The sequence below is a fragment of the Felis catus genome, chromosome D4, assembly GCF_018350175.1.
Source record: "Felis catus isolate Fca126 chromosome D4, F.catus_Fca126_mat1.0, whole genome shotgun sequence".
NCBI classification, from domain to species: domain Eukaryota; kingdom Metazoa; phylum Chordata; class Mammalia; order Carnivora; family Felidae; genus Felis; species Felis catus.
The window spans coordinates 84,833,790-84,857,231 of record NC_058380.1 but is presented as its reverse complement, the minus strand read 5'-3'; the positions used below and the strand labels follow the sequence as shown (position 1 = coordinate 84,857,231).

Below are 23,442 nucleotides of genomic sequence, written 5' to 3'. Positions count from 1 at the left end.
TTGTCTTCGGCTGTGTCACCTTGCACACCTTTTCCTGACGTCTCTTGGTTCCCTCCATAGAGTGTCCGTGCTCTTCCGAGTTGTGAAGGCAAAAACGAGATGGTACGTGTGAGATGCCTGGCTTAGAAAACACAATGAATGCCAGCTGCATTTATTAGGGTAAGCCAGCCCTGTGGGCATTATTTATGATTACTATTAATTACAAAGTTCTGTATACACTGTAAGGTTACAGGGTACAAGTGTCTATATATGCAGATCTACAGGGTGATGTTCCCATGCTTGTGTCTACATTCACACGCCTTCCCTCCCGCACTGAGTCACCAGCCCAGCACTGAGCATCTCCTTTAGGGCTCTAGGTGTATCAAGGGAGACGCTGCCTTGATTTGCATGCAAATTGGTGCAGGGCTATGGGTACATATCGCCACGGGTCCACGTGTGGACCCACTGCTTGGGCTGCCCTAACAAGATCCCACAGGGGCACCTGGGTGGCTCAGTCGGTGAAGCATCCCACTTTGGCTCAGGTCATGATCTCATGGTTCCTGAGTTCAAGAACCACACCAGGCTCTGTGCAGACAGCTCACAGTCGGGGACCTGCTTCAGATTCTGTGTGTGTGTGTGTGTGTGTGTGTCTCTCTCTCTGCCCCTCCTCTGCTCGCGCTGTCTCTCTCTCTCTCAAAAATAAAGTTAGTTTAAAAAAATGTTTAATTAAAAAAAACTCCACAGACTGAGTGGCAGAAACAACAGACAGTTATTTTCTCACAATTCTAGAGGCTAGAAGTCCACAATCAAGGCGCCAGCAAATTTGGTTTCTGGTGAGGATTCTCCTCCTGGCTTGGGGAATGGCTGCCTTCTCACCGTGTCTTCACATGGCCTTTCCTCCTCACATGCAGATAGAAAATGAGAGAGAAACAGACCAATCTCTGGTGTCTCTTTTCTTCTATAAGGGCACCAGTCCTATTAGTTTAGGGCCCCACCCTTAGGACTTCATTTAACCGTACTTACTTCCCACAAGGTCCAAATACAGCCACATTGGGGATTAGGACCTTAACGTATGAGTCTGGGGGGCAGGGCACATTTGAGTCCATGGCACTGTGGGATATCAGTGTGTACGTGTGTGTTTGCTCACGTGAACGTATACACGTCTGTTCTGGCTTAATGCCCACGTGCCTGCCCGCTCGTGTGTTTGTGAGTGTCTTCATGCAGCTGGGGGGCAGCGGGGAGTGCACCTGCCAATCACCCCCTCCCACCTGAGGCCCAGCGCCAACAAAATCAAGTGTGGGCTCCTCTCTGCCGATCAAGATCTATAAATAAAGTTGTCTCCCTGGCATGTTCCACACCACACGCGGCTCTTTAATAAAATTGGCTGAGATTTGTGGATAAGCCTGAAGCAAAGTCAATGCTCGGTGTCAATCCCACGCTAAGAGGGGCCTTCAGGGGTCAAGCTGCTTCCTGTATATGATTCCATATCAAAGATATGTCAGCCGGGTGCTAACCAGCTTCCAGAGCGCAGGGAGACTCTGGGCTCTGACCAGGTTGACACTGGGGTCCTCTGGCTGGGGTGCCATGTAGTAAGTGGTGGGGGGGGGGCAGGGACACTGCCAGACCCAGCTTTTCTAGGGACTCAGTTATTCCTCAGTGGCTTTGGGACTAACCCCGTCTTCCCTGTCAGAGCAGCAGGAAGGAGGGAGACCGCAGCTTCCCCTGGCCACTCTTTAAAACCTCCATCTTTCGGGTCTAGAACAGGGTCTGCACCCCTGTTTTGAGGGGTGCAGCCAGTGTCTTCCTAGCTCTCTACTACTCCAGAGAAGTGGAAAGGAGCCTCTTCCTAAAGCCACATGCACAGTCTTATGAAGGCACATTGGGGTCCCCAGGCTTCCCCAAGCTCCCAGCTAATGGCTGAAGTAAGCTGGGTGCACAGAATAGCTGAGGGTTTCTGTCCACTCCAGGCCACTCGGGGAGGAAGAACATCTAATAGGCATGCTGGCCACACTCAGTGAGGCAGAAAGAGGGGAAATCAAAAGAAGTTTGGTTTAATTAAGTATCAGGAAAGATTTATGCAACTTCCTCTCCTTGTCATAAATATTAATGAGGGCAGTCAGCAGCCAGCTCCTGCAGCATCCCCTAGCCAGCTGGGGCGGGGGAGCCGAGGATGGGGCTGGAGGTGAGGAGGGCAGCAGCTGCCCCTACATACACACACACACACACACACACACACACACACACACACCACGGGCAGATGGTGGGTGAAGTCCCCTGCCAAGCACCTGGCCACTTGGACCACCTGAACCGCGAGGAGGCCCAGGAAAGGGAGCCAGCCCCTTCTTGCCTCCAGTCAGACTGGATTTGGGTGCAGGGCCCCCCCGCAGCCAGTCTTGCCCTTCCCTGTCTTATGGCTGAGTCAGCTCCGGCCTGAGGGGAGGCACGGGGGTGACAGTGAGTGATGGTGTGGGAGTGTGGGGGACCAAGGGCAGCGTCCCAGGCTCAGGGGGGCTGGGAGTGGAACCGAGGGTAGTGGTTCACCTCCCCAAAGTGGGAGCTCAGATGTTGAGGGAGCTAGCTACCTGCCAACCCATTATGAGTGGCCGGCACCCTCTCTAACTCATGTATTCCTAACTCAATACGCCACATCTGGCTTCTCCACACACATGGATTCTCCTACATTCTATTGGCCAAAGCAAGTTTCAAGACAACCTGGAGTCAAAGAGAAGGAAACAGAGCCACCTCCTGATGGGAGGAGCTGCAGAGCCACATGGCAACGGGCATGAATACAGTGATGGGTGAAGAACAGAACTGGGGGGGGTGGGCATGTTTCCAATCTCACCCTCTAAACCTCCAGACTCTCCAAACCCCACTGTGGCCAGACCACAGGTGTCATTTCGACAAAGAGTGACCAAGCCCCCAATATTTGGCCTGTCACCTTTCCCACATCACTGTAGGAGAGGCTCCCACAATCCAGTCCTTCTTCCTTCCAGCCCCACCCCCACTGCTCATTCCCCATTGCTGTTCCACCTTCAGGGACTCTTCTGAGCTGCCATGTGGACCACGGGCAAGGGAAGGGGGTTGGCAGATATGTGTCAAGGTCCAGTTCTGGGACTGGCTAGGACAAGGAAGTCAATGCCTCCTTCCTGCAGCCCCAACCTACTGCTTCGGGCAACCTCCCGGAGGACTGCAACCTCTGTGCCAGATGCACTTGGTATTTGGATCAGCGGTGGGTAAGAGATCCCTGCCAAGTCACCTGCTGAATGTACCTGGTGCGGTCAGCCAGGATAGGCACAGCCACTGCCACCCCCCCCAGAGACACTGTGGGGTGTGCGCCTGACCCCTACCCTTTCCAGTGTGCCAGAAGTTGAGAAGGCGGCAGCCCAGAACCTGTCCTTGGGAAGCAAGGAGGCCAGATTGTGGGAGCCCAGATGCCAAGACCCTGGTGAGTGCTCTATTATCCTTTCAGACTCCACATACAAAACACAAAGATAAAATGATGAAGAATTTCAAGACAGCAACACAGAGCAGTGTCTTTTTAGCCACAGATTCAAGAAGCAGCTTGGCTTTGCTGATGTCTCTCTCTTTTGGAGTATTTTTGGGGTGGAGAAAGGGAGAGAAACCACAATTAAACATGGATCTTTTTCCTCATGTACCCATTATACACATATAGGTTTTGAGGGAAAAGGTCATTAATTTAACTGGTAAGTAATGAACTAATTTTTGAAACACGACTTTATACTAAACATGTATGTGTGTTTTTAAATATAGAGACAGATGAAACAATGCAAAATGTGCATGACATTTTAGAAACAATAAATATTCCCTTGCTTGCAAGAGGCCACTCTAGGCTATGCCCCCTGATCTTTGGGAATATTTTATATTCTCTTGTGCTTAAGGGTCACTTGGATGAAAAGGTTTAACCCACCCACCTAGTGGGTTTTTTTTTTAATGTCTGTTTACTTTTGAGAGAGAGAGAGAACACGCAAAGTGGGGGAGGGGACAGAGAGAGACAGAGGGAGACAGAATCTGAAGCAGGCTCCAGGCTCTGAGCTGTCAGCGCAGAGCCCCACACGGGGCTCGAACTCAAACTCACAAACCGTGAGATCGTGACCTGAGCTGAAGTCGATACTTAACCCACGGAGCCACCCAGGTGCCCCCACCCACCTAGTGTTTTACTAGAGTCATACAGTCTTGGTTCAAGCTCCTGTTCACCTCCTCCCTGAAACTTACTGTTTTCATCTTTGAAATGAAGTACTTCAATTCAACTTTAATTCCAATCATAAGATAATAAAGTGACTTTACAACAGGGCTGTGTTTCACTCATCCTTGTATCCTTTGTGCCTATTACAGTGCCTGGCACACCGTAGATGCTCAATCAGTAACTGCGGAATAAAATTAAGTTGCAATCTGGCTAGTATCTCTGAAGAATAAATTTCTGAAAGTGAAGTTTCTAGGCTAAAAGACATGTACTTTTTAAAAAGTATTTTATTTTTACTTTGGAGTAGTTTTGGGTTTACAGCAAGATTGAAAGGAAGGTACAGAGATTACCCACATATGCCCCGCCCTCACACATGCACAGTCTTCCCCATCAACAACATTTTCCACCAGAGTGACACATCTGTGACCATTGGTGAACCTGTACTGACACATGATAATCATCCCAATTCCATAGTTTACATTAGGGTTCACTCTTGGTGTTGTACATTCTATGCTTCTGGATACCTATAGAATGACATGAATCTATCATTATAGTATCACACAGTATTTTCACTTCTCTAAAAATCCTCTGTGTTCTATTTAGCCATCCCATCAACTCCAACCCCCGGCAACCACTGACCTTTTTACTGTCTCCATAACTTTTGCCTTTTCCAGAATGTCATACAGTTGGAATCATACAATATGTAGCCTTTTCAGATAGCCTTCTTTCCTGTAGTAGTGTATACACTTAAGGTTCCTCCAAGTCTTTTCATGGCTTATATCTCATTTATTTTTATCGCTGAAAAATACTTCATTGTCTGGATATACCACTACATTTATTTATACATTTATCTACTGAAGGACATCTTCGTGGCTTCCAGGTTTTAGAACTTATGAATAAAGGTGCTGGAAACATCCACGTGCAGGTTTTTGCGTGGACATAAATATTCAACTCTTTTGGGTAAATACCAAGAAGTGTGATTGCTGGATCCTAGAGTAAGAGTGTGTTTTGTTTCATTAAAATTAAAAAAACAAAACAAACAAAAAAAGCCAAACCAACTTCCAAAGTGGTTGCAACACTTTGCATCCCCACCAGCAGTGAAAGAGACTTCCTGCTGCTCCACACCCTCACCAGCATTTGGTGGTGGTGTCAGTGTTCCAGATTTTGGCCATTCTAGTCGGTGTTTAGTGGCATCTCACTGTTGTTTTATTTGTGCTTCCCTGATGATACAGGCTGTGGAACCAGTATGTACATTTTTAACTTAAGAAGATTTTCGCCAAATTACTTCCTACAGATATTTTATGTATTTATTGTTTTCTCACACCCATCTTGTGTTATCAAGATTTTGATGTTTGACATTCTGATAGATGAAAAGGGGTATGTTGCCTCAGATGTTTACTTCTGTTATGAGCAGGATTGGGCATCTTTTCATTTGCTCAAGAACGACTTGAATTTGTCTTCCTAGGTCACTGCCTCTACAATCTCTTTGCCCTTAGCTCTTCTAGTCAGTCGTCAGGTTTTTAAAGCTCATGTGTAGACATTCTTTATGCTAACGAAATTAGTTGTTTATTGATCTACATGCTGCAAATTCTTATCCCAGTGTATTGTCTTCTCATGCTGTATTTGTCTTGCACATTAAAAATTATTTTATTTCAATTCAACAACTTTTTTAATGGTTTCTAGATTTTATGTATTTAGAAAGCTCTCTCATAAGATTTTTTAAATCTCTATGTTTATAATATTGTTCATGTTTTTCAACTTTTTATATTTAAAAAGTTATATATGAGCTTCATGGAGTTCATTTTGATGTAAAGAGTGAGGTAGGGATCTAAGCTAACTTTTTTCAGATGGTTGCCCAGTTATCCCAATACCATTTACTAAATAGCCCATCATTTTCCTCCCTTAAGAAATGCTGCCTTTTTCATATGCTAAATTCTCATAAGGGAGGGAGAGGGAGAGATGAGAATGTAGGGAGTAGTAGTTTTATCAGAGCAGAGACTCATGAGTTGAAACAGCAGCAGGAATGAGTGTCAAGGTAGGAAAACATGAGCTATAATTAACCAATTGTTGGAGGCTCAGTGTGAACATCTGTGAGTTAAAGACTCCATGAAAACCCAGTCATAGGGGACCCCAACACTTTTATCAACTCTAGGAGGTCAACCAGGTTCTCAGAGTAAATATTGGAGAAAAATCCCTCCTGCTTCTGGCAAGGAAAGGAGAAAAATGAACCATTTTGAAATATGCCAAGTACTCTGACCTTAAGAGAAATGAGTTAACCAGAGCCCAAATGAGCTGGGGAAGGGAAATACCCAATTCTTTACCCATCCTGTCTCACCTAAACAGGAAAAAAAAAAAAACCCTGAGAAATACTTGTGGAGTTCAGAGTCCAAAGGAACAGGCTCTTTAAAACTTGAGACATGGGGTGCCTGGATGGCTCAGTTGGTTAAGCATCTGACTTCAGCTCAGGTCACAATCTCACGGCTCGTGAGTTTGAGCCCTGCGTCAGGCTCTGTGCTGACAGCTCAGAGCCTGGGGCCTGCTTCAGATTCTCTGTCTCCCTCTCTCTCTGCCCCTCCTCACTCACTCTCTCTCAAAAATAAATAAATATTAACAACAACAACAAAAAAGAAATCCCAAAAGACACTGAGTGAAGACAGGGAAACAGCTTCCTTTGGAGGAACAAAGTTAAGAATTACATCTGACTTCTCTTCAGAAACCATGCCAGAAAGAGACTGCACTCAATATTTAAAGTGTTAAGAGAATTAAAAAAACACCAACATAGAATTACATACCCTGCGAAATTATCCTTTAAAAGTGAAGGAGAAATAAAGACTTTCTTGGACAACCCAAAATCGAGGCAATCTGTTGCTAGTGACTTTTCTTGTAAGAAATGTTAAAAGAAGTTCTTTAGAGAGAAGGAAAATGATATAGGCCAGAAAAGGTGGGGAGTTACCTTGTGCATCAGTCAGCTATTGCCACAATAATGCTATGGAACAAACCACTTCTAAACTATATGGATGAAAACAACAATTATCCAGACTAATTCTGGGGGCCAAGATGGAGTAAGAGGTCCCTAAGCTCACCTTGTCCCACAGATACAACCAGGTAATACATCAGTGTAAATAACCCAGAAAATGACCCAAAGACAGGTAGAACAAACTCTATAACCCAAGGTAGAGAAGGGGTCACATCAAAGAGGATGGAGAAGGTGGAAAGGGCGAAGACATGGTGGGGAACTAAAAGGACCTTGGCCACTTGTGGGTGGGAGGGAGCCAAGAACCCAGAGAAGTGAGAGAGACAGATTATCATACCAGGGAGCTCTGTGCAGGGAAGATAAATCCCCAAAACATTTGACTGAAAACTAGAGGGGCCGAATTTTGAGAGTTCTCACAACCGGAAAGACTTAAAGCCTACAATTTTAAAAATCAGTGGGCTCAGCTCTGGAAGAGTCCAGAGGGTAATAGGAACCTGAGTCTCTATCCTTAAAGAGACGGCACAACAGTCCACATACAGGTAGAAACAGCAGTTTGTAGAATGCCTAGGGCACACAGGAGGGAGAATTATTTATGCACCTCTGAGCATGTGCCAGAGGGGCAGGGTTTGTGGAGGGGCTTCTCCAGGAACAAAGAAGTTGGTAGGTGCCAACACCTTCTCCTGCCCCCTAGCATAACTTCCTTACACCAAGCCAAGTCCCCTGCGGTTTAGCAAATTCAGCAAATTCACCTTTCCCAGTCACATATGCCTCAATCCTGGTGCTATGGGTCTCCCTCCCCCCAAAGATTGGTACATTTCTTGCCAACACTGTGGCCCGCATGTTCTTTAGGACCTCAGTCCTGGCAGCAGAGGAAGCTGTGGGCCCTGTGGAATCCCTAGACACTCATTAAAACTGCACACCCCACCTCAGTCAAACACAGCCCAAAAGAGGCAAAGAGAGACTCTGCAGACTACCATACTGAAGGAAAAAGCAGCCAGGACACAACATTATGCAACACACACATATGCTGCACATGCAACACATACAGGAGACACCCCTGAAGTATCAGGTTCTGTTGAACAGAGGATACTGCACTGCAGGGTACCACTTCAGGACCTCTTCTTCCTAAGTCCATAACTTTCAAAAGCAGGAGACATAACTGACTTTTCTAACACAGAGAAACATAGTTAGACACAATGAGGAGACAAAGAACTGTGTCCCAAATGAAGGAATAGGATAAGATCACAGCAAGAGACCTAAGCAAAGTGGATATAAATAATATGCCTGATAGAGAATTTCAAGTAATGATCATTAAATATACTCACTGGACTTGAGAAAAGACTGGGGGACATCAGTGAGACTCTTGACAATGAGATACAAAACAAAAATGAATCATTCATAGATATAGAAAACAAGAAATAGAATTTAAAACACACTAGATGGAATAAATAGCAGGCTAGAGGAAGTAGAGGAATGAATTAATGAGCTGGAGGGCAGAGTAATGGAAAATAAGCAAGCTAAGCAGATAAGAGAAAAAAAATCACACAAAATGAGAACAGACTTAGAGAAGTCAGAAATTCCATCAAGCATAATAACATTCGCATTATAGGGATCCCAGAAAATGTATTTGAAAAAATAATAGCTGGAAACTCCCCTAATCTGGAGAAGAAAACAGATATCCAGATCCAGGAGGCACAGGAAGCCAACAAAATCAACCCAAGGTCCACACCAAGACACACAGTAATTAAAATGGCAAAAAGTAGTGATAAAGAGAGAATTATAAAAGAAGCCAGAGAAAAGACAGTTACATACAAGGGAAACCCCATTAGGCTACCAGTGGATTTTTCAGTAGAAACTCTACAGGCTAGAAGGGAGTGGCATGATATATTCAAAGTGCTGAAAGGAAAAAACTCTGCAACCAAGAACACTCTATCCAGAAAGGCTATCATTCAGAATAGAAGGAGAAATAAAGAGTTTTCCAGACACACAAAAGCTAAAGGAGTTCATGACCACTAAACCAGCCCTACAAGAAATGTAAAGGGGACTCTTTGAGTGGAAAGGAGAGACTGTAAGAAAAGTAAGCAGCAGAAAAGCAGTAAAAATAAGTATATCTGTAAAAACTGGCCAAGAAACTCACAAAATAAAAGGATGTAAAGTATGACACCATATACCAAAAACATGGGGTCAGGGAGAGAAGTAAAGAATGAGCTTAAACGTGGGGCACCTGGGTGGCTCAGTCGGTTAAGCGTCCGACTTCGGCTGAGGTCATGATTTCTAGGTTTGTGAGTTCAAGCCCCGTGTCAGGCTCTGTGCTGACAGCTCAGAGCCTGGAGCCTGCTTCGGATTCTGTGTCTCCCTCTCTCTGCCCCTTCCCTGCTAACAGTCTGTCTCTCTCTGTCTCACAATAATAAATAAATGTTAAAAAAATTTTTTTAAAGAATGAGCTTAAACATAAGCAACTTTCAAGTTAATAGACTGCTATATGCAGAAGATGTTATATACAAACTTAATGGTAACCACAAATCAAAAAACAGTAATAGATATGCAGAGAATAAAGAGAAGGAATCCAAACATATCATTAAAGAAAGCCAGCAAACTCCCAAAAAGAGCAAGAGAAGAAAGGATCAGAGAGGAACTACAAAAACAATCAAAAACAGCAATAAATACATACTTATCAACAATTCTTTTGAATGTAAATGGACTAAAGGTTCTAATCAAAAGACCTAGGGTGACAGAATGGATAAAAAACAAAAAAACAAGTCCCATCCATATGCTGCCTACAAGAGACTCATTTCAGACCTAAAAACACATGCAAGGGGCGCCTGGGTGGCGCAGTCGGTTAAGCTTCCGACTTCAGCCAGGTCACGATCTCGCGGTCCGGGAGTTCGAGCCCCGCGTCAGGCTCTGGGCTGATGGCTCAGAGCCTGGAGCCTGTTTCCGATTCTGTGTCTCCCTCTCTCTCTGCCCCTCCCCCGTTCATGCTCTGTCTCTCTCTGTCCCAAAAATAAATAAACGTTGAAAAAAAAAAATTAAAAAAAAAAAAAACACATGCAAACTGAAAGTGAGGGGATAGAGAAATATCTATAATGCAAATGGATATCAAAAGAAAGCCAAAGTAGCACTACTTATATCAGACAAAATAGATTTTAAAACAAAGACTGTAACAAGAGACAAAGAAAGACACTATAAAATAATAAAGGGGACAATCCAACAAGGAGATATAACAATTGTAAATATTTATGCACCTAACATGAAAGCACCCAGATATATTAAACAGTTAATAACAAACACAAGTAATTAATTGACAGTAATACAATAACAGTAGGGGACTTTAAATGCCCACTTGCATCAATGCATAGATCATCCAAATAGGGAATCAAAAATGAAAGTGACTTTTGACACCCTAGACCAGGTGGATTTAACAGATATTCAAAACATGCAGTTGTAAAACAGCAAAATACATCATTTTCCAGTGCACATGGAACATTCTCCAGAAGAGATCACATATTAGGCCAAAAAAGGAGTCTTAACAAACTCAAAAAGATCGAAGTCCTAGCCACAGCAATCAGACAACAAAAATAAATAAAAGTCATCCAAATTGGTAAGGAAGAAGTAAAACTTTCCTATTTTCAGATGACATGACACTATAGAAAACCCAAAAGACTCCACCAAAAAACTGTTAGAACTGATAAATGAATTCAGTAAGGCTGTGGGATCCAAAATCAATGTATAGAAATCTGTTCTATTTCTATACAGTAATAATGAAGCACAAAAAGAAATGGAAAGACATTCGATGCTCATGGGCTGGAAGAACAAATATTGTTAAAACGTCTATACTACCCAAAGCAATCTAGAGATTAAGTGCAATCCCTATCAAAATACCAACAGTTTTTTTTCAGAGAACTGGAACAATCCTAAAATTTCTTTGGAATCACAAAAGACCCCAAATAACCAAAGCAACCTTGAAAAAGAAAAACAAAACTGGAAGTATCACAATTCCAGACTTCAAGTTATAGTACAAAGCTGTAGTAGTTATCAAAACAGTATGATACTGGCACAAAAAACAGACACACAGATCCATGGAACAGAAGAGAAAGCCCATAATAAACCCACAATTATATGGTCAATTAATTTTTGATAAAGGAGGCAAGAATATGCAATAGGAAAAAGACAGACTCTTCAACAAATGATGTTGGAAAAACTGGACAGCTACATGCAAAAGAATGAAACTGGACCACTTTCTTTCACCATACACAAAAAATAAACTCAAAATGGATTAAGAACCTAAATCCATTTTGGGTTTGAGATCCCAAACCATAAAAATCCTAGAAGAGAGCACAGGCAGTAATTTCTCTGACACTGGCCATAGAAACATCTTTCTAGGTAAGTCTCCTGAGGCAAGGGAAACAAAATAAAAAATAAGCTAGGAGACAACATCAAAATAAAAAACTGCACATCAAAGGAAATAACCAACAAAACTAAGACAACCTACTGGATGGGAGAAGATATTTGCAAATGACATATCCGGTAAAGGGTTAGTATCTAAAACATATAAAGAACTGCTACAACTCAATACCCAAAAAACAAATAATCCCATGTAAAAATGGACAGAAGGGGTGGTTCAGTCAGTTAAGCATACAACTCTTGATCCTGGCTCAAGTCATGCTCTCACGGTATGAGCCCCATGTCGGGCTCTGCGCTAACAGTGCAAAGCCTGCCTGGGATTCTGTCTCTCCCTCTCTCTGCCTCTCCCCTGCTCATGCTCTGTAAATTAATTAATTAATTAAAACTAAAAAATGAATAAAAATGGACAGAAGATATGAACAGACATTTCTCCAAAGAAGACATACAGATGGCCAACAAACACATGAAAAGATGCTCAACATCGCCCATCATAAAGGAAATGCAAAACTACAATGAGATATCACCACACCTGTCAAAATAGCTAAAAGAAAAAAGTCAAGAAACAACAAGTGTTGGCAAGGATATGGAGAAAAAGGAACCCTCTTGCACCATTGGTAAGAAAGCAAATTGGTGCAGCCATCGTGAAAAACAGCATGGGGCTTCCTCAAAAAAATTAAAAATAGAACTATCCTACAATACAGTTATTATACCACTGGGTATTTACCCAAAGAATATAAAAACACATATCCAAAGGGATACAACAAGCACCCCTATGTTTACTGCAGCATTTTCAATAGCCAAACTATGGAAATAGCCCAAGTCTCCACCAGGTGATGAATAAAGATGTGAGGGGTTTGTGTGTGTGTGTGTGTGTGTGTGTGTGTGTGTGTGTGTGTGTGTGTCTGTATATGTATACACACACATGTGCACACAATGGAATACTATTCAGCCATAAAAACGAAACCTCGCCATTTGCAACAATATGGATGGATCTAGAGAGTATAATGCTAAGCAAAATAAGTCAAAGAAAGACAAATACCACAGGATTTCACTTATCTGTAATTTACAAAACAAAACAAATGAGTAAATGGAAAAAAGAGAGAGACAAACCAAGAAACGGACTCTTAACTACAGATGGTTACCTGAGGAGAGGCAGGTGGGAGGAAGGATGAAATAGGTCAAGGGGATTAAGAGTACACTTATGTTGATGAGCACTGGCTAATAAACAGAACTGATGAATCACTCTATCACACACCTGAAACTAATATAAGACTGTATGTTAACTACACTGGAATTAAAAGAAACTTAAAAAAAAACAACAATCATCCATTCTTGTTTACATGTCTGTATGTCATTGGGGCACTGGCTGATCTCATGTTGGCTTGGCAGGTCTTGGGTCCAAGCTGCAGGTAGGTCCAGGTGTGTTCCAAGTGTCTCTCATCTCCTGGACTAGTAGACTAACTGGGGTATGTTTTTCTCATGGTGATGGCAGTATCATATGAAGGCAAGCAAACTGTACAACTCATTTCAAACATCTGCTCTTAAAACATCGACTCACATCCCACTGGCCAAAGCAAGTCATATGGCTGAACGCAATGCCAAGGGGCAAGACATACACTCTCTCCCTATGAGGACGTGATGAAGGTGTAGATGTCAACTATACAACGGAAGAGTAAAGATTTGGGCCCAGAATTCAATCTAATTCACTTTACCTTGCCTATTTCGTTTTATGGAGCTAGCAGAATCTGAAGACAATGCTGAAGGGAGATAATACAAAAATAATGGTGTGGATGAGCCTAACTTATGAATTTAGATGTGAAAATGTTTTAAAATTTTGTCAATTAGGTGTATCTGGGTGTCTCTGTTGATTAAGCATCCGACTCTTGATTTTGGCTCAGGTCATGATCTCAGGGTCATGAGATCAAGCCCCATGTCAGGCTCTGGGCTGAGCATGGAGCCCACTCGGGATTCTCTCCCTCTGCCCCTCCCTCACTTGCATGCGCGTGTGTGCACTTTCTCTCTCTAAAAAAAATAAAAAATAAAAATAAAATAAGCGATGATATTCCTAAAACGATCTTTTACAACGAAGTATGATTTATCCCATATTTTAAGCATTATTTATATGTAAGAAATCCATTCACATAATATATGCTATCAGAAGGACCAATAAAAAAAAGATATAACCTCACTGAACGCAGAAAATACATAGAATAAAACCTGACACTCATTACTAATTTTTATAAACTCTTTAAAAACCAGGAATAGGAAAATATTTGTTGAACACAATAAAGAAAACTCATGTTAAAACAACAATGGAATGTGTATATGGGGACATAAGAGACGTCCTGTAAAATCAAGAGCAAAACGAGCATGACTACTTTCATTTTTATTCCATTTTTCTGCTCAATGAAATAAAATATGTAAACAGAGATAAGTGGTCTAACTATTTAAAAGGAGAAGATGAGATCATCATTATTTACAGATGATACAATTACATACCTAGAAAACATAAAAGTATCAACTGAAAAACTCTTAGGATAAATGAGCAGTCAAATACAAGATAAATATTTGAAAATCAATGATTTTTCTATATGCTAGCCATAACCAGTTATACGGTATAATAGAAAATAGATTCTATTTACAATAGCAATAAACACATAAAATATTTAGCAGTAACCATAAAAAGAATTGTGCAGAAATTATATGTGAAAAATGCTCCAAACCTTTCTTCAGAGATACAGAGGATTAGAAAAAACAGAAAGGGATACCACGCCCAAGAGTTAAAAGATGAAATGTTGCCAAGATATGACTTCTTCCCAAATTACCGTATAGGTTTAATAGGGTTCCATTCAAAAGAGAAAATGGGTTGGACCGACTTGAGAAGTAATTCTAGAGTTCATCAGGAAGAATACACTTTTGAGTATACATATTTTGAAAAAAGTGAGGTAAAGCGGTCACTGGCCCCATCCAATAACAAAACTTATTGCACAGTGCCATGATTTTAAGAATTTATTGTTACTGTATTTGACAAGACACCTCGTCAGAACATGATAGACAAGTTGGAAACAGGCTTTACTAATAAGAACTTACATGTAAGAGGATACATTAAGATCTAAGTTCCATTAACATAGAAGTTGCATTTGGTTGAATGCGACAGAAACCTGACTCTTAGGGTTTAACCACTCACTGCACGAGGGCATGGTTTCTCTCATTAAAACAAGCCGGCCAAGAGTGGACAACTCAAAGATGATGCAGTTATTTCAGGAGTAGAGTTTCATCCTTCCTCCATCATGCCTAGAGTGTGCCTTTCATCCTGAGCTGGCAAAAATGGCCACTCCACCTTTATCATAGATGCTAACAGGGGCGCCTGGGTGGCTCAGTCGGTTAAGCGACTGACTTCAGCCCAGGTCATGATCTCACAGTTTGTGGGTTTGAGCCCCACGTCGGGCTCTGTGCTGACAGCTCAGAGCCTGGAGGCTGCTTCAGATTCTCTGTCTCCCTCTCTCTCTGCCCCTCCCATGCTTGCACTCTCTCCCTCTCTCAAAAAAAAAAAAATAAACATTAAAAAAAATTTTTTTTAAGAAGGAGAGGGAAGGGGAAGGGAAGAAAGGAAGCAAAGGATGAAGTAGCAGTATCTATACTGAGAAGGAGAACTCCCCTAGAAATCTGCAACAGACACCCACTTTATCTCATTGACCAAAAGTGAGTCACACAGCCGCCCCAAACTGTAAGGGAACCTAGGAGAAACACTTTTCCAAACAAAATTAAGATTCTGTTGATAAGAAGAAGTGTTAAGTGTTATAGATAAGCAGCAATCTCTGCCATAGAAAATATCTAAATCATTGTGAGATGGAAGGGTAGGAAAGAGTAACTATTTAATGATGTTAGAGAAACTGCCTAATATGTTTGGTAAAAAACAAAAAACAAAACAAAAAAAACCCTCAGGTTAAATTTTTTTTTTTTAATTTTTTTTCAACGTTTTTATTTATTTTTGGGACAGAGAGAGACAGAGCATGAACGGGGGAGGGGCAGAGAGAGAGGGAGACACAGAATTGGAAACAGGCTCCAGGCTCTGAGCCATCAGCCCAGAGCCCGACGCGGGGCTCGAACTCACAGACCACGAGATCGTGACCTGGCTGAAGTCGGACGCTTAACCGACTGCGCCACCCAGGCGCCCCTAAATTTTTATCTTATACCAAATTGGGGCACCTAAGTGGCTCAGTCAGTTAAGTCTCCGATTTGGGCTCAGCTCATAAACTCACAATTTGTGGGTTTGAGCCCCACATCAGGCTCTGCGCTGACAGCTTGGAGCCTGGAGCCTGCTTCAGATTCTGTGTCTCCCTCTCTTTCTGCTCCTCCCCTGCTCGTGCTCTGTCTCTCTCTCTCTCAAAAAAAAAAAAAAAAATAAACATTAAAAAACTTTTATTTTATACCAAACACAATTTCCACAGGATTTATAGAATTATACATTTTAAGTAAGCTCTACACCCAATGTGGGGCTTGAATTCACAACCCCAAGATCAAGAGTCCCATCCATGCTCTAATGACTGAGCCGGCCAGGCACCCCCAGATTTATGGAATTAAAGTAAAATAGGAAAATTAGAAGAATACATATGCAAATAAAGAGCATATTTAACTTCACTGAAAGGAGAAGGACTTTCTAGGCCTATTAGCCAAGAAATAAGTATCAAAGGAACATATTGATAAATTTCACTTAGAGACAATTTAATTCTGTAAGTTAAAAATTCCACTGATGAAATTAAAAGGCAACCAACGAACTGGAGAATCAGAAAAGGTTACTACCCTTATTACATATTACAATATGGATCAATAAGAGGGAAAATTAAGGCCCCCATAAAATAGAAATGTTAACAAAGGACCTGAGCCAACAACTCATGAAGGAGGAGACACAGTTCATAAAAACGTATAAAACAACATGCTGTTTTGAATAAATTGGTTAACAATTCAGAAATACGCCAATCGTTGGGGGTTTTTTTCTCGCAAGAATATAAACCACACTTGCAGAAAACTTGGAAATGCAGAATAGCACGAAGAGAACAAAAACCAGTATGCTTCAACAACTGAAAGACGATGGGATTTTTCGGGGGATGTGTCATTCCACTCGTTTTTCGCGTTAGTTCATTTTTCTCTACCGTGGTTCCTTTTGTGTCTTTCTTTTTTGGGCTGCCCCACACTTCTGTGTACTTTCGTCAGCCCTTCCCCTAGCAGGGCACACTGCTGCTCCCCTCAACATTATCCCTCCACCAGGAAAAGCAAGGGGAAGAGTGCCTACCAGGTGAGCAGTAAGCCGAGTTTTCCACAGGAAGGACCATGTGGCTCTAACGCAACTGCAAAGGAGGCTCTCCGAGGGGGGAGCACCAGCCACCCGACATGCACTTACACCACTGCCACACAACTATGCTGACCCCCAGCACCGTACGGTTTTGCTTCCGTCGTCTTCGGTCGGTGCAAACGGTAAAAGTAAAGCCCTTGAGGATTTTGTTCATGCTGGACTTATCCACATATGGGTAATAATTATAAATTTTGTACAAAATGCAAAATCAACCACCTAATGGCACTGCAAAGTGAACAATTTCAGCCCCCCCCCCCCCCCCCGCCAAATGACAAGCTATTGTCCCAACATCGCTTACTGAATAATTTTTTTTTTTAACTATTTGGGTCCATTTTTAGATTCTAGTCTGTTCCATTGTTTTTTTTGTGTGTCTATTTATGCACCAGTACCAAACTGCTTTAATAGTGTAGCTTTAAAATGCTTTCCTTGGGGCGCCTGGGTGGCGCAGTCGGTTAAGCGTCCAACTTCAGCCAGGTCACGATCTCGCGGTCCTTGAGTTCGAGCCCCGCGTCAGGTTCTGGGCTGATGGCTCGGAGCCTGGAGCCTGTTTCCGATTCTGCGTCTCCCTCTCTCTCTGCCCCTCCCCCGTTCATGCTCTGTCTCTCTCTGTCGCAAAAATAAATAAACGTTGAAAAAAAATTTTTTTAAATGCTTTCCTAATATCTGGGAGGGCAAATGTATCAGTTGTATGTTGGGGTGTAAGAAACAAGCCAAAACCTAATGGCTTCAAACACCAACTTCCTATTAAAATTAACTATTAAAATTAACAGGGATATGCTGCTGCTTAGAGCCTGAAATTAGCATCTTTACCCTACCCCTGAACAATGCAGGGGCCTTACAACACTTTAACTCGGACAAACTCATAAGCTACTTTTCTCCCATATTTTCTTCTTTCCTTTTGTAATCCTCACAAGTTTGATATTCTTTTGTTGTTTTATATAACAAATATTTACTTAGTGAACCATACGTTCACCATTTTCTTTGCTCATCATTCCTATCTACATCTCAAACTTTCCTTTCTGGATCTTTTTTCTTCTTTTTTGAGGTACACTTTTTAGAAGATCCTATAAGGAAAGACTGTTAATATAGTCTCTGGGTTTCTATTTGTTTTAAAATGCCTTTGATACTGTCTCTTCAAACATTACCTCTCCCTCCATTCTCTTATCATCCCCTTCTTTGTACTTTGAATCAATGTGATTTTAGATTTAAATTGTGATGTTAAGACCAATCAGAGTTCCGGTGTCGTCAGCCTGATCACACATTAAAGAGTGCGCCATTAGCTTGACTTCGATCACTGGTTGCTTCGGTCTCAGAGGGTCTATCTCAGCAGGTGGAATGTTCTGCCTCTTTGCTCTTTCCTCCAACCCTCAGTGCTTCTCTGAATCAGGGCAGGAAGTAGGGGCTGACCCACACAGGTCCGACCTCCTGTGTCATTTCCCAGCCTCCTGTGTCAGCAGCACTCCAGCTGGATAAGCCCAACGGGAGGCACCGGCAGGAGACTGGGAGGCTGCTCTCCCTCTCTCCTTCAGATCTGTCTCCATCATCGCCTGCATATTTTTGCTGCCTCTCTCTGGACCACAGTGCCCCATGGGTCCCAGCCTCCTCTTAGCGACCTCTGCCTTCAGTCTCTAGCAATATACCTCTTCCCTTTGTCCCTCCCATGGTGGCAGCTGCTTGCTACTGTCGACATCTGGTTTCTGTTTGGTTTCTCAGCTCTTCCATCACATGGGCAACCAATTCCCCTGGTAAGTTTCCTGACACCCAGAGCGATTTCTTTTTCCTTTCTGAACCTCAAGAAGTACTATATTGGTTTGGTTTTTAAAAAGAAAAAAAAAAAAAGAGAAAGTTCTTTATGCTCTAGAAGAATCTTAAAGCACTGATGTTATCTACTTTTAAGCCCAAATGAATAAATTTGCCTGGACCTTGAGCTTTTTAAAGTGGGATACTAGAAAGACTTCTCAGGTTTTCCTAAGGTTGTTGATCTATGTAGGTTATAGGTTATTTTTAAAGAAGAAAAACATTAAATATCAGATCACCCCTTAAAAACTATAGATGTGGATACTATCTTTTCTATAAAAATACATGTAAAATGTTTTTTTGTCTTATTTTTAATAGCAGATTGGCCTGCCTCCAGGTTTGGCTCAAGCCCAAAGTATCTTTTGGGGTGATTAGAGGGATTGTCTCAGGATTCAAAGCCGGCATTAAAGACCATACACCCATGAGTTGACTAAACCTAGTCACAACAGCTGTTGGAATTTATGATGTCAGTTGTGTTGGCATTAAGACTAAGTTAATAGGAGAGAGCTCTCTTAACCTGCAAGTTCCTGACCTATTCTCTCCAAAATATTTCCTCTCACACCTCCAACTGCAAAATGTATTTCTAGAATTCCAGGAGCCACAGTTAAAAGAATCATTACTACCTTCTGCCATACATTTTTATATACATAAACCATCATGATCACTTTCACCGGTACACAAACTCCGTTTATATCATTAATTTATTCATGAATTCATTAAACATTTACTGAGCAAAGGCAGTGCCAGGCAATGTTCTAGACACTGGGGCTGTGGTGACAACCACCACAGACCCTGCCTCTGCCCTTGTGGAATTTACGATCTCACAGGGAAAAGAGAATTGACCGCGTTACTGTAATTTTTGGTAAATGCTTGGAAGTCAAAGTCCTGGATGGTGGGGTTGAGGGTGGGTGAAAGGAGGCTTCCTCAGGTAAGTGACATTTATGCTCAGACTCAAGGATGAGCAGGAGCTGAGCAGAGGGCGTCATGTGTGTGGAGGTTATCTCAAGGAGAAAAAGAATTTAGGGCAGAAGATGCTAAACTGGAACCATGGTTTTCTCTCTGCAAGCCCTCTTTATTAAAAACACTTTTGAAATGAAAAACATCCTAAGTGGAAAGACCAGGAAGGAAGGAAGGAAGGAAGGAAGGAAGGAAGGAAGGAAAAGAAAGAAAGAAAGAAAGAAAGAAAGAAAGAAAGAAAGAAAGAAAGAAAGAAAGAAAGAAAGAAAGAAAGAGAAAGAGAAAGAGAAAAAGAGACAGAGAAAAGAACAAAACCAGTAACATCTATCTAAGAACAGGACCCAACTCTTGCCATCACGTTTAACTGTGTGCCTTCAGCTGGGTGACCAGACTTCTCTGAGCCTCCGATTCCTCCTCCGTATAAGAGGTTCATGTTAGCACCCTGCCAGGCTGCCATGAATATGGAATAATACCAAGTTTATGCAAGTGCCTCGTAGCTGAGGATGGATCACCTCCGCGTGTAGGAGTATTTTTTTTATGGCTATTTACATTTGTTAACCCGATTTCTATGAAGAACTACTTGGGAACTGCAGCCAGAGAGTTCGTGATCTAAGGCTGCCAGAAGCCAGAAATTCAGGGACCTGGGCCCAAGGACGGGGGACCCCCAGGGCTCCCAGTCCGCCCCACCCCACCCCACCCCCAGCATCCACAAGCTTTCCTCGCTCCTGTATATGAATGAGGTGATCTTTCAGCTGCCCTTTGTCTTGGAAAAAAATTAATTCTCATTTGCATTACCTCGTCTAAATGTCACCCACCGATATTTTGTTAGACATCAGCGGCGCTGGCAGGGAGGGCCGCGGGGTAATTGTGTTCTGCCTGGTGCTGGGATTTACATAATTTCAGACAGCAATTAAAGAATCCTGGGGAATTTTTTTTTTCTCTTTTCCAACCTCTCCTACAAAGAAAGTGTTCGTTTACATTAAGCGCTCAGCTCCTCGCTGTTCATTTGCATAAAATTAAAGGTTTTTGTGTTCCCGAACAGCAGGGTAACATTTAAAATTCCGTTTTAAAAAGCTCACCTTACAATAATAAAATGTTAATATCATTTCATAGGCAATGCAACGTTGCCAGATGCCTTTCACTTCCAACTTGTACCCACTGCTAACTGGTTGTCCCCTTTCCCTCTCCACCCCTCGCTTCCTCTCAGGCTCTGTCCACCCCTATCCTTCCCCCCAGGTCTCCTCCTCGGCCGCACCCAGTCTCTCTCTTAACCTCTCCTTTTCTCGTTCCCCTTTATTCCTTTTCTAAGTGGAACCCAAATGTCCTCAATCCTCATCAGCCCGGGGCCGAGAACGAAGTCAAGCTTCCGTGATCATCCCGGGAATAATGGCAGCGAGCTCCGCTGCCAGTTCCTCAAGAGATCCTGTTTCTCCACTGTTCTCCAGGTTACCACCCGCCCAGCCCCACATCCCAGATGTCCTGGACCCCCCAAAACCGGAGTCACTGCTCATTACTCTCACCTCTCCGCAAGCTTCCGCAGCCACCAGGGATGCCCGTGACGCCCCACAAAGAGTCCTCCTCCGTCACTGCTGTATCCCAACGCGGCCTGGGCCCCAAGCGTTCCTTCCGTTGGTTCATTCCTTCCTTCGCTCTCTACATCAAATGATGTGGAGATGATCGTGCTTGAAGGTGCTGACAGCAAGGACCCCTGCCAAGAACCTCTCTCCCCTCCCACTGCTCAGCCTGAGGGGAAGTCTAGGGCACCAGACAGGTGCGCTGGGCCCCAGCGCCCAGGACAAGCCTCTCGCCCCCCTCCCCAGGCCCTGCTGGAACTGTTTGCCATCTGGACCCCTTCAGTCCACCCCAGTCCACCAGACACAGTTTAAGAGCCTCCAGACTCCCAAAGGAGGCCAGGGTTGGGGGGGGGGGGTCCCGGATTCTTCTTTCCTGTGAGCATCCATGCACACGATGTCAGTTTTGTCACTTGGAGGGGCAATGGCTTCGCCCCACTCACCAACTGTCTAACCCCAGCTGGCACTGGTTTCCAGGTGTAGACATAAGCCTAGACAAAGGGCCTCAGCCAGAGATATGAGGGGAGAACCGGTTTTCTCACATGGAGAAGAGATTTACTAGCTAGAGGGAAAAGAAAAGAGAGGAGACAGGGAATGAGCCTCACCAATAGTGCAGAGACAAAGGGAACCTAGATAGAGGCAGCCATGTCGGGGAAGCAGAGGTAAGGAGGTGGCAAGGGTGGGGGTTGGAGCCACAGAAAAATGCCATCTATCCCCTCTCAGTCCACAGATGGAGAGCTCAGGATCAGGAACGACGCTGAGATACAGAAAAAGAATGACAGTTTTGTTTGGTGCAAACCAGTTTTAGAACCGTTATTCATACCCACAACAAACAGGTAAGCGTTTAATGTGACAGAGGCTCTAAGGGATGAGAAGGCATTAACTAAGTGGGATGGGGGTGAATGCACTCATTCCAGGAGAGGGCTCAGCCTTTGCGAAGGTTCTGAGGAGGAAGAAGTGCAGCTTGCTGAAGACCCCAAGGTAGGAAGGTGAGGCACATGGAGCACAGAAAGCGACAGGAGAGGCATGCAAAAACCAAGAAAGTACAGCCCCTACACAGGAGAAAAAGCTGTTACTAGGGACTGTTAGGTTCTGTGGGAACCTAGACACTGGACGTACTAGACAACGGCTCTCAATCGGCTATTTTAAATACGGCCAAAGAGCTCACGGAAGCCATGCCCAAAGAACCAAAGGAAACCACGAGAATGATCTCTTACCAAATAAAGAATACAAATAAAGACATAAGTTTAAAAAAAAAAAAAAACCAAATAGAGATGCCGGAGTGGAAAAGTACAATAAGAGAAATGAAAAATTCACTAGAGGGGATCAATAGCAGATTTGAGTCGGCAAAAGAAACGATCAGCAAATCTGCAGATATGTCCACCGAGATTATTCAGTCTGTGGAACAAAAGAAACAAAGAATGAAGGGGCGCCTGCTGGGCGGCAGGAGGTTATTATCAGTCGGTTGGGCATCCAACTTCAGCTCAGGTCATGATCTCGCGGTTTGTGAGTTTGAGCCCCGCGTTCGGCTCTGTGCTGACAGCTTGCAGCCTGGAGCCTGCTTTGGATTCTGCGACTCCCTTTCTCTCTGCCCCTCCCCCACTCACTGTGTGTGTGTGTGTGTGTGTGTGTGTGTGTGTGTGTGTGTGTGTTTCTCTCAAAAATAAAGAAATATTAAAAAAAATTTTTTTTAAGGAACAAGGACTGCAGATAAGTGATCAGAGCCTAGGAGGCCTGTAGGGGGCTGTCGGGCACACCAGCATGTGCATAATGGGAATTCGGAAGGAGAGGCAAGAAGAGATAAAACAGCAGAAAGAATATCTGAAGAAAAACCAGCTACAAACTTTCCTAACGTGATGAAAACCACGAATCTACACATCCAAGAAGCTCAGAAAACTTCAGTTTAGAGAAATCTGAAGAGACCCACACAGAAACATTATAATCACAGCAAGGAAAGAGAATCCTGAGAACGGCAAGAGACAAGCGACTACGCACAAGGCATCCTCAATCACATGAACAGCCAATTTCTCAGCAGCAACCATGGGAGTCTGAAGGCTATGTGATGAAATATTTCAAGTTGTGAAAGGAAAAAAAATCTATCAACCAAGGATGCTATATTAAGCAAAATGATGCTCCAAAAATTAAGAAGTTAAGAATTCCCAGGCCATTTAATAGGAGAAAGAAGAATCCCTTAACAAACGATAAT

At 43.1% G+C, this 23,442-nt stretch overlaps 1 long non-coding RNA gene across 2 annotated transcripts in view; it reads right to left on the bottom strand.

Moving 5' to 3' along the window:
• Nucleotides 1-729: 729 nt before the first annotated feature.
• The window catches only part of LOC123381636, a 61,705-nt gene continuing 38,992 nt past the window's right edge, over nt 730-23,442 (bottom strand). The window contains exons 2-3 of one of the 2 annotated variants that reach the window (XR_006588903.1): nt 21,186-21,318; nt 730-879 (exon numbers count right to left, since the gene is read on the bottom strand). This is a non-coding gene — a long non-coding RNA (uncharacterized LOC123381636). Of the gene's footprint in view, nt 4,365-21,185; nt 21,319-23,442 lie in introns of both variants that reach the window. The other variant, XR_006588902.1, reaches the window with a different exon arrangement.